Source organism: Oncorhynchus kisutch, linkage group LG17 (genome assembly GCF_002021735.2).
Source record: "Oncorhynchus kisutch isolate 150728-3 linkage group LG17, Okis_V2, whole genome shotgun sequence".
Lineage (NCBI taxonomy): Eukaryota > Metazoa > Chordata > Actinopteri > Salmoniformes > Salmonidae > Oncorhynchus > Oncorhynchus kisutch.
In genome coordinates this window covers 37,251,391-37,261,356 of record NC_034190.2, presented here as the reverse complement: position 1 = coordinate 37,261,356, position 9,966 = coordinate 37,251,391, and the positions used below count along the sequence as shown (strand labels likewise).

The window sequence follows — 9,966 nt, the reverse complement described above, 5'->3', positions numbered from 1 at the left end:
CGGGACTTCTTATAAGCAACCAGACTAGTGTCCCGCTCCTTGAAAGCGGCAGCCATAGACTTTAGCTCAGTGCGGATGTTGCCTGTAATCCATGGCTTCTGGTTGGGATATGTATGTATGGTCACTGTGGGGATGATGTCGTCGATGCACTTATCAATGAAGCTGGTGACTGATGTGGTAATGTTATCAGATGAATCCCGGAACATTTTCAAGTTTGATCTAGCGAAACAGTCCTGTAGCTTAGCATCTTATCCTGTAGCTTAGCATCTCACCTTAGCTTCATTGGACCACTTCCGTATTGAGTGTGTCTTTGGTACTTTCTGTTTGAGTATAGTATAAGCAGGACTCAGTAGGATAGAGTTATCAGATTTGGGCGAGGGAGAGCTTTGTATGTGTTTCTGTTTGTGGAGTAAAGGTGATCTAGAGATTTTTCGGCTCTTGTTGCACAGGTGACATTTTGGTAAAAATGAGGTCAGACAGATTTCAGTTTCCCTGTATTAAAATCACTGTCCACTAGGAGTGCTGCTGGTATACTGGTAAAAATGAGGTCAGACTGATGTGCATTTTCTTCTTTGTTTATGGCCCTATACAGCTCATTGAGTGCAGTCTTAATGCCAGCATCGGTTTGTAAATAGTATGTTTTGCAGTTTATCATGTGATATTCTACCTCAGGCGAGCAAAACCTCAATACTTCCTTAACATTAGAGATGATTTGTTGTTAACAAAGAGACACACACCTCCCCTTAACCTTACCCGAAGCTGCCGTTCAGTCTTGATGATACATAGAAAAACCAGCTGGATGTATATTATCCACGTCCTTGTTCAGCCACGACTCTGAGAAACATAGGACATTACAGTTCTTCAGGTCCCGTTGATAGGATAGTCTTGAACAGAGTTCGTCCAGTTTGTTCTCTAGTGATTGTACATTCGCCAATAGAATGGAGGGTAGAGGTGGTTTATTTACTCGCCAACGTAGTCTCGTCAGGGAGCCCGCTCGTTTGCCTCTCTTGTGCCGTCTCTTTCTCTTTTGAGTCCCACGGATTAGGGCCTGGCCCGGAATGAGCAGTACGTCCAGAGCTGCCTACTCGTTGAAGTAGAAGTCTCCATCCATAATCAAGGTTATTGATCACTGTTCTGATCACTGTTCTCTACCGTTCTCTATCGCACCTGCTGTCTCTAACACTGAATGCTCGGCTATGAAAAGCCAACTGACATTTACTCCGGAGGTGCTGACCTGTCGCACCCTCGACAGTTACTGTGATTATTATTATTTGACCCTGCTGGTCATATATAAATGTTTGAACATCTTGGCCATATTCTGTTATAATCTCAACCCGGCACAGCCAGAAGAGGACTGGCCACCCCTCAGAGCCTGGTTTCCTCTCTAGGTTTCTTCCTAGATTCCTGCCTTTCTCTGGAGTTTTTCCTAGCCACCGTGCTTCTACACCTGTATTGCTTGCTGTTTGGGGTTTCTGTATAGCACTTTGTGACATCGGCTGATGTAAAAAGGGGTTTATAAATACATTTGATTGATTGATGTCCAGAATCTGTTTTTGGTCATAGGAAATTATGGCGGAAATATTATGTACAAAAAAAGTTTTAAAAATCTGCTTTAAAAAAACACAAAATAGCAGAATTGGGGAGGAGCCCATAAGATGGCAGCTATCCTCTATAGCGCCATCTTATAATATCATGATATCCATGTCTGCCATCACCGATGGCAACCCAGCAGCTATAAAATGGCCTCCCAGTTCATCTTAACCACACCAAATAAAAGTCAGGAGATACCGTGAGTAATTCTTATACACAGAACAATGACAAATCCATTACTCGGTTTAAAAGGAGAAAAATATAATACAATATGGTACTCATATCAACCTTTTATAATTCACCAGCTCAATGCATAGTTGAATGGAATCACAACAGACCATTTAACCCTTTAATGCATTTATATGCGCTCAATGGTTAGTAGCCCCAATTTGTTCGCACCTTCATGTTCCCCGTAGAGAATAATCTTATAACCAGCAGGAAACGGATTGCAGCAAACCTTTCTTGTGGAATTGGAGACATCGGTCCCTCAACAGCACAAATTGGGTCAAATCCTGATGTGGAGCGTCTGATGACTGACTATGACTGTTTATGATTAAACACTGGTTTCTCATGAGACTACAGATTAGACAGGAGGGGGTGGTGTGTGTGTCTGTGTCTGTGTCTGTGTCTGTGTCTGTGTGTGTGTTCCATTTCAGCTCCTGATGTAATGGTCCAGACGACCTTTCTTTATCTCAGCTGCAGTGTCTGGACTGAGAAATGGTTACAAGCACCGCAACACTGCTGGAGTCATCATCAGGCCGGTAATTCAAACCTGCCGTTTTAAGGGTCCTTCATTCATCAGCGCACAGGCACGCGACTGGAAGGGGGTCAGAGGTGGGCATGAGGGGGAGGGGGGGGGGGGTCTGATAATGGCCCACAGAGCACACAGACAATCCTTTAAGTCTGAATCATGGTCGACTTGAGAGATACTTAACCCCAAGAGCACCTGGACTCCCCTGGCTGGGTCTCAGATAGCAGCGTTAACATGATTACTACTCACTAATGTCCCGTTTTGTCTGAGTCACTCTAAGTCTGCAAACAGAATAGCTCAGGACGCCATTATGTAAATGGTGGGTATCTAATCTAATGTTAAATACGCTGGGGTGCTTTGTGGGGCAGATCAAAGGAGCGTGTGTAGTCCAGCTATGGTCCACTATCCCAGGGGGTAGATTGGTCTTAAAGAGGGCTGATAGCTGCTGCCCTTACAGGGCGGGGATAGGGGGTTATCAATCAAAGTGTGTTATGTGCACTGAGGTGCTGGTGAAGTTGATCAAAGCTAGCAGAGAGCAATGGTCAAAAATCAGCAAGAAGATGACGGAACTCTCATGACGTGAGGACAAAATAATTTGACTAGTCATCTGTGTTAACACTGGCTTCGAGGGAAGCCAAACACTGGCTTCGAGGACATTATCACTTTTATACAACGGGTTACCAACATATTCAACTAGTGATTGACATATTTTCATTAAAAACATCATTTAGATACATTTATTCAAACTACTTCATCCTTCCACAAGATATAGTCCTGACACGAATCTAGGGTTGCTACAGACGTTTGGTCTGTATCTGTAGACGCGACCCAGTCGTTCGTTCCAAATGTTCCATTGCCATACTGGCTGGCAACGTTCTTATCCCTTGCTTGCTAGCTAGCCAACTACGGCTAACTTACAGTCAGGTCAAAAAGTGCCGCCAGAATAGCAGCTAAGTAGCTGCATTTGCATTTGTTTAAACTGTTTTCTAGTGACATTTATTTGGATACAACCATAACAATAAGCTAATGAGGCACGATTTCGCCTAGAAAATGTGCTCACAGGTCAGGACACTGTTGTTCAGAGGAGCTAGCCAACAACACAGCTACATTAATCAGAGGAGCTAGCCAACAACACAGCTACAGTAACATAATCACTTCAAACTGAAGCTGGAAAGACTGCAAATGAGCTGCGTTTCATTTTACCTTTCAACATAAATTTTTTTATAAACTCAGAACCCTGTCTTTAAAAGAAAACTTGTAAAAATCTAAATAACTTCACAGATCTTCATTGTAAAGGGTTTAAACAGTGGTTTCCCATGCTTGTTCAATGAACCATAATCAATTAATGAACATGCACCCGTGGAACAGTTGTTAAGACAATAACAGCTTACAGACGGTAGGCAATTAAGGTCACAGTTTTGAAAACTTAGGACACTAAAGAGGCCTTTCTACTGACTCTGAAAAACACCAAAAGAAAGATGCCCAGGGTCCCTGCTCATCTGTGTGAACATGCCTTAGGCATGCTGCAAGGAGGCATGAGGACTGCAGATGTGGCCGGGGCAAAAAAATGCTATGTCCATACCGGGAGAAGCCTAAGACAGCGCTACAGGGAGACAGGATGGACAGCTGATCGTCCTCGCAGTGGCAGACCACGTGTAACAACATCTGCACAGGATCCGTACATCCAAACATCACACCTGCGGGACAGGTACAGGATGACAACAACAACTGCCCGAGTTACACCAGGATGGTCAGATTTGCGTTTATCGTCGAAGGAATGAGCATTATACAGAGGCCTGTACTCTGGAGCAGGATTGACTTGGAGGTGGAGGGTACGTCATAGTCTGGGGCGGTGTGAAATGGCTAGCTAGTTAGCAGGGTGCGCGCCAATAGCGTTTCTCGCTCTGAGACCATCACTCGCTCTGAGACCTTGAAGTAGTTGTTCCCCTTGCTCTGCAAGGGCTGCAGCTTTTGTGGAGCGATGGGTAACGATACTTCGTGGGACGCAGTTGTTGATGTGTGCAGAGGGTCCCTGGATCGAGCCCAGGTAGGGGTGAGGAGAGGGACGGACGCTTAACTGTTACAACAGCAATGCTGTGCGTTACAGGGAAGACATCCTCCTCCCTTATGTGGTACCCTTCCTGCAGGCTCATCCTGACATGACCCTCCAGCATGACAATACCACCAGCCATACTGTTCGTTCTGTGTGTGATTTCCTGCAAGACAGGAATGTCAGTGTTCTGCCATGACCAGCAAAGAGCCCGGATCTCAATCCTATTGAGCACGTCTGGGACCTGTTGGATCGGAGGGTGAAGGCTAGGGCCATTCCCCCCAGAAATGTCGGGAACTTGCAGGTGCCTTGGTGGAAGAGTGGGGTAACATCTCACAGCAAGAACTGGCAAAGCTGGTGCAGTCCATGAGGAGGAGATGGACTGCAATTCTTAATGCAGCTGGTGGCCACACCAGATACTGACTGTTACTTTTGATTTTGACCTCCCCTTTGTTCAGAGACGCATTATTCAATTTCTGTTAGTCACATGTCTGTGGAACTTGTTCAGTTAATGTCTCAGTTGTCATACAAATATTTACACATGTTAAGTTATTGAAAATAAATGCAGCTGACAGCTGACAGTGAGAGGACGTGTCTTTTTTTGCCCAGTTTACAATTATGCCAGTTGATTCATGATTTCTATTGGCTGAAAAATGCTGCCTGCCCTTCTGTCTCGTCCCGACTCCCGACTCGTTCTTTACTATGGGACAGCAGGAGAATGAATTTGAATATTGAAACAATGTTGCAGATCTCTGCTGTTGAAAACTAAATGTTAGTCTAAAATAACATAGCATTCAGGATCAGACCCACCCGTTGTATAGTTCGTGATAGAGGAGTGTTTGCTAGAATGAACTCTGCATTCTGAAGTCTTTATATGATGTCTTGCAGTATCTTATTGAAAATCAGCAGTGATCCCAGCAACAGGATGCTGGATAGATAGTGTTAAACCAATGTTGTTGAATCATCTGAATAAACAGCCAATTCTATTTGACGATTAATCCAGATTAAAGCAGAAGCCACAAAAACGTCACAGTTTCTTCAGTCAATAATGTCAGTAGAGAGAACTCAACTCTCTCCTCTCACAAAGACCTGCTGATTCCAATTGTGTTTTACAGGACTTCGGTTTCAACCCTTATTCCTCAACCTGGTCCACCTACAGAATAAGAAACTGTAAAAATTGAATTCCTATAAATCATCCTTATGCCATGTGCTCTCTCCTCTCCATGGTCTTTCTGGGTAATGTCAGGGAAAACCGTAGGAAGGCCGGGAATGGAGTGCAATGGATTGTTGTGGTGGGAATAGAGCTGGGATAAAATGAAACATTCCGAGACAAGGACAAGGCTCTGATATATTGATTTATCGAAGCTGTGAAATATAGTCCAACACAAGGGAATAAGTAATATCAGTCAACCCAACAGATAGTTGTTTGAGATATTTTACCTCCACACAGAAAGTACCCTAAGGGTGATGAAGAGAAAACATGTATTTCAATGTTACTGGTTAACATGGGGTTTGAAGCTATACAGTAACAAACACATAACTTGTGTACGATGCATCAAAAAAAAACATGGGAAGGTATGCGGTGGAAGGAAGGTGCACAGACTACAGAGAAATGTGCAAGTGAGAAAACGCTAATGGCTCAAATAGTGCATCCAAAAACAGTTGACATCATGTAAATAGATTGATTCATCAGAGATAGGATCATCTGTATTGCTAATTCCACGTGTTAAATGTTAAAACCTAGTTCTAGTGTTGATTGAAAGTTATTCAGATAAAAATAAAACCTAGAACCTTTTTAATTTCACCACCGAGGGCCTCTATGGTTACACTGCCTGGCACATGACTGCCACCCGTTGGAGGTACAGTGACACCACGCCCTCAACTAAACACCAACAAAGATCACTTCACATTGGCCACTCTACTTTAATTTACTAGGGTCTTTCACTGAACATATGTCACTTGGCTTAAACAATACAGTCACGTTCATATACTCATAGACACACTTTGGCCTAGTTCCCTGTCAACTCTTGGCCTCTTTAAAAGGGGCCAAATCTACAAAAACTGTTTAAGAGCAGTAAAATGGTCACTGGGCTCTGTGTGTGTGTGTGTGGGAAACTGTGTTAATGGCGCACCGGGCCCCTAAGAACTGTGACATGGCTGAGGGAGTGTGGGTCCAGACATGCTGTCTGGAGGAGGACCCGTCACTCATCACGCCAGTCTTTCTGAGAGGGGAGGGAGGGGGAACAGGCCTCGGGGATGTCTTATGCTGCTATTGGTCCTCTGGGGTAGTAGGGAGGGAAGAGGGCTGTATCAGTCTGCTCATGGTCCTATGGGGTGGTAATAGGGAGGAGAGAGGTCTGTGTTCGCTGGGGAAAGCGCAGTGTATAGTGTATTTGCCCTATGGTTCTCTGTCCATGGGGTGAGTTGAGAGGGGAGAGGGCTGAGTCTGCCTGGCCTGCTTATGGTCTTCTGTCATCTGGGGTAGTAGGGAGAGTAGAGGCCTGAGTCTGTCTGCCTATGGTATTCTGTCCTTTGGGGTAGAGAGGAAGGTTCTGTCCATTGGTGTTAGGAGGGAGGGGAACAGGCTCTTTCTGCCTGCCTATGGTCTTCTGTAGACTGGATAGAGAGTTTCCTCTGGGGCATGGGTAGAAGGGGAAGGCAAAGGCTGTCCCTGTTCCTGCTTATGGTCTTAGGACAGAACATAGAGGGTCCACTGGGGCGGAGGTAGTGCAGAGAGGAATGGGTTGTGTCTGCCTGGTCCTTGTCCTGTAGGGTAGTGGGGAGGCGGAAGGTTGTCACTGAGCCTGCCTTGGATTTTCTGTCAACTGAGTAGCAATGGTCCACAGGGCCCTGCTCTTTACCCTAGTAGAAAACTGGAGACAAGCCAGATACAGTAATATTGTTACACAAGTTACTCACACGTCAGAGCACAGGTTTGTTTGCGCGCGCGCACGTGTGTGTGTGTGTGTGTGTGTGTGTGTGTGTGTGTGTGTGTGTGTGTGTGTGTGTATGTGTGTGTGTGTGTGTGTGTGTGTGTGTGTGTGTGTGTGTGTGTGTGTGTGTGTGTGTGTGTGTGTGTGTGTGTGGGCATCCAATGACACTCACACACACACACATTGTGTCACATTGGATGCCCACTGGAAGCCATGTCATATCCTGCACTAGGAAGATTTAACTGGAGACAAGAAAGTCCCCATGGAACTCAAAACTCAATGGAAAGATATATTGCACTTCAATTAATACCACCTTCAAAACTGACCTTGGCTGAATCCTAAAGATAAACATGCTACATATAGGCTACATGTCAGTATAATGTACAGTATAATTCAGCTTTACAGTCGTTTGGCTGCTAACTGCAATCCATAAACAGTCAGTCATGAACATACATGTATACTCCATTTAAACAGCATGCGATCTGTTCTGACACTCTGATCGATAATCATAACAGTTTCATGAACATTTCAGTCAGCCCATTGTGGAAATTCCTTTTTCATATTGACCACTAGATGGCCCCAAAGTACATTGCATTTTAGACTACCTGCCAAAGGTGGAGAGTGATGAGTCAGTTACTACTATACTGCACAAAAATATGTAACAATTTCAAAGATTTTACTGAGTTACAGTTCATATAAGAAAATCTGTCAATTGAAATAAATGAATTAGGTCCTAATCTATGGATTTCACATGACTGGGAATACAGAAATGCATTTGTTGGTCACAGATACCTTAAAAAATGGTAGAGACATGGATCAGAAAACCAGTCAGTATCTGGTGTGACCATCACTTGTGGCCTCATGCAGCACAACATCAAATAAAATGTTATTGGTCACATACACATATTCACCAGTCGAAAAATGCTTATGTTCGTAGCTTCAACAGTGCAGTAATATCTAACAATTCACAACAATAGATACAAATCTAAAAGTAAAATAATGGAAATAAGAATTATATAAATATTAGGATTGGCAATGTCCGGAGTGTACATATATATACAGTTGAAGTTGGAAGTTTACATACACCTTAGCCAAATACATTTAAACTCAGTTTTTCACAATTCCTGACATTTAATCTTAGTAAAAATTCCCTGTTTTAGGTCAGTTAGAATCACCAATTTATTTTAAGAATGTGAAATGTCAGAATAATAGTAGAGAGAATGATTTATTTAAGCTTTTATTACATTCATCACATTCCCAGTGGATCAGAAGTTTACATACACTCAATTAGTATTTGGTTGCATTGCCTTTAAATGGTTTAATTTGGGTCAAACGTTTCGGGTAGCCTTCCACAAGCTTCCCACAATAAGTTGGGTGAATTATGGCCCATTCCTCCTGACAGAGCTGGTGTAACTGAGTCAGGTTTGTAGGCCTCCTTGCTCGCACACGCTTTTTCAGTTCTGCCCACAAATATTCTATGGGATTGAGGTCAGAGCTTTGTGATGGCCGCTCCAATACCTGGACTTTGTTATCAAGCAAATAGACACTGAGTTTGAAGGTAGGAATTGAGATAAATAAACAGGTACACCTCCAATTGACTCAAATGATGTCAGAAGCTTCAAAAGCCATGACATCATTTTCTGGAATTTCTGACTTCTGACTTCAGCTGTATATATATTGAGTACCTGTCAAAAGTTTGGACACCTACTAATTTAAGGATTTTTCTTTATTTTCTACTATTTTCTACTTTGTAGAATAATAGTGAAGACATCAAAACTATGAAATATCATATTTTTTACAAGATGGCGCCGACAGTGATGGTCGCCTCGCTTCGCGTTCTTAGGAAACTATGCAGTATTTTGTTTTTTTAATGTATTATTTATTACGTTGTTACCCCAGCACATCTTAAGTCTTATTACATACAGCTGGGAAGAACTATTGGATATGAGAGCAACGTCAACTTACCAACATTACGACCAGGAATACGACTTTCCCGAAGTGGATTCTTTGTTTGGACCACCACCCAGGACAATGGATTTAATCCCAGTTGCCGAACCAAAAACAACGGCGCTGCAGAAGGGACAGACGGAGCGGCCTCCTAGTCAGGCTCTGTAGACGTGCACATCGCTCACTGCTCCCGAGTATACTACTCGCCAATGTCCAGTCTCTTGACAACACGAGCAAGGGTTGCCTTCCAGAGAGACAGAGATTGTAACATTCTTTATTTCACGGAAACATGGCTCACTCAGGATATGTTCGGTACAGCCACCCGGTTTCTTCACGAAACAAACATCTCTCTGGTAAGAGAAAGGGCGGGGTGTATGCCTTATGATTAATGATTTGTGGTGTAATCATAACAACATACAGGAACTCAAGTCCTTCAGTTCACCTGACCTAGAATTCCTTACAATCAAATGTCAACAACATTATCTACCAAGAGAACTCTCCTCGATTATAATCACAGCTGTGTATATCCCCCCCAAGCAGACACCTCGATGGCCCTGAAAGAACTTCACTGGACTCTATGTAAACTGGAAAACATATATCCTGAGGGTGCATTTATTGTAGCTGGGGATTTTAACAAAGCTAATCTGAAAACAATTCTCCCTAAATTTGATCAGCATATCGAATGCGCGAGTAGA

The 9,966-nt window shown here is 43.4% G+C and overlaps 1 long non-coding RNA gene across 1 annotated transcript; it reads right to left on the bottom strand.

Annotated features, from left to right (window-relative positions):
* Positions 1 to 5,728: 5,728 nt before the first annotated feature.
* On the bottom strand, positions 5,729 to 9,571 carry LOC109908547 (uncharacterized). Its single transcript, XR_002257681.2, has 2 exons — positions 9,290 to 9,571; positions 5,729 to 7,264 (listed from the first exon to the last, which is right to left on the bottom strand). It is a non-coding gene; the product is annotated as an uncharacterized LOC109908547 (long non-coding RNA).
* Between the last annotated feature and the right edge of the window lie 395 nt (positions 9,572 to 9,966).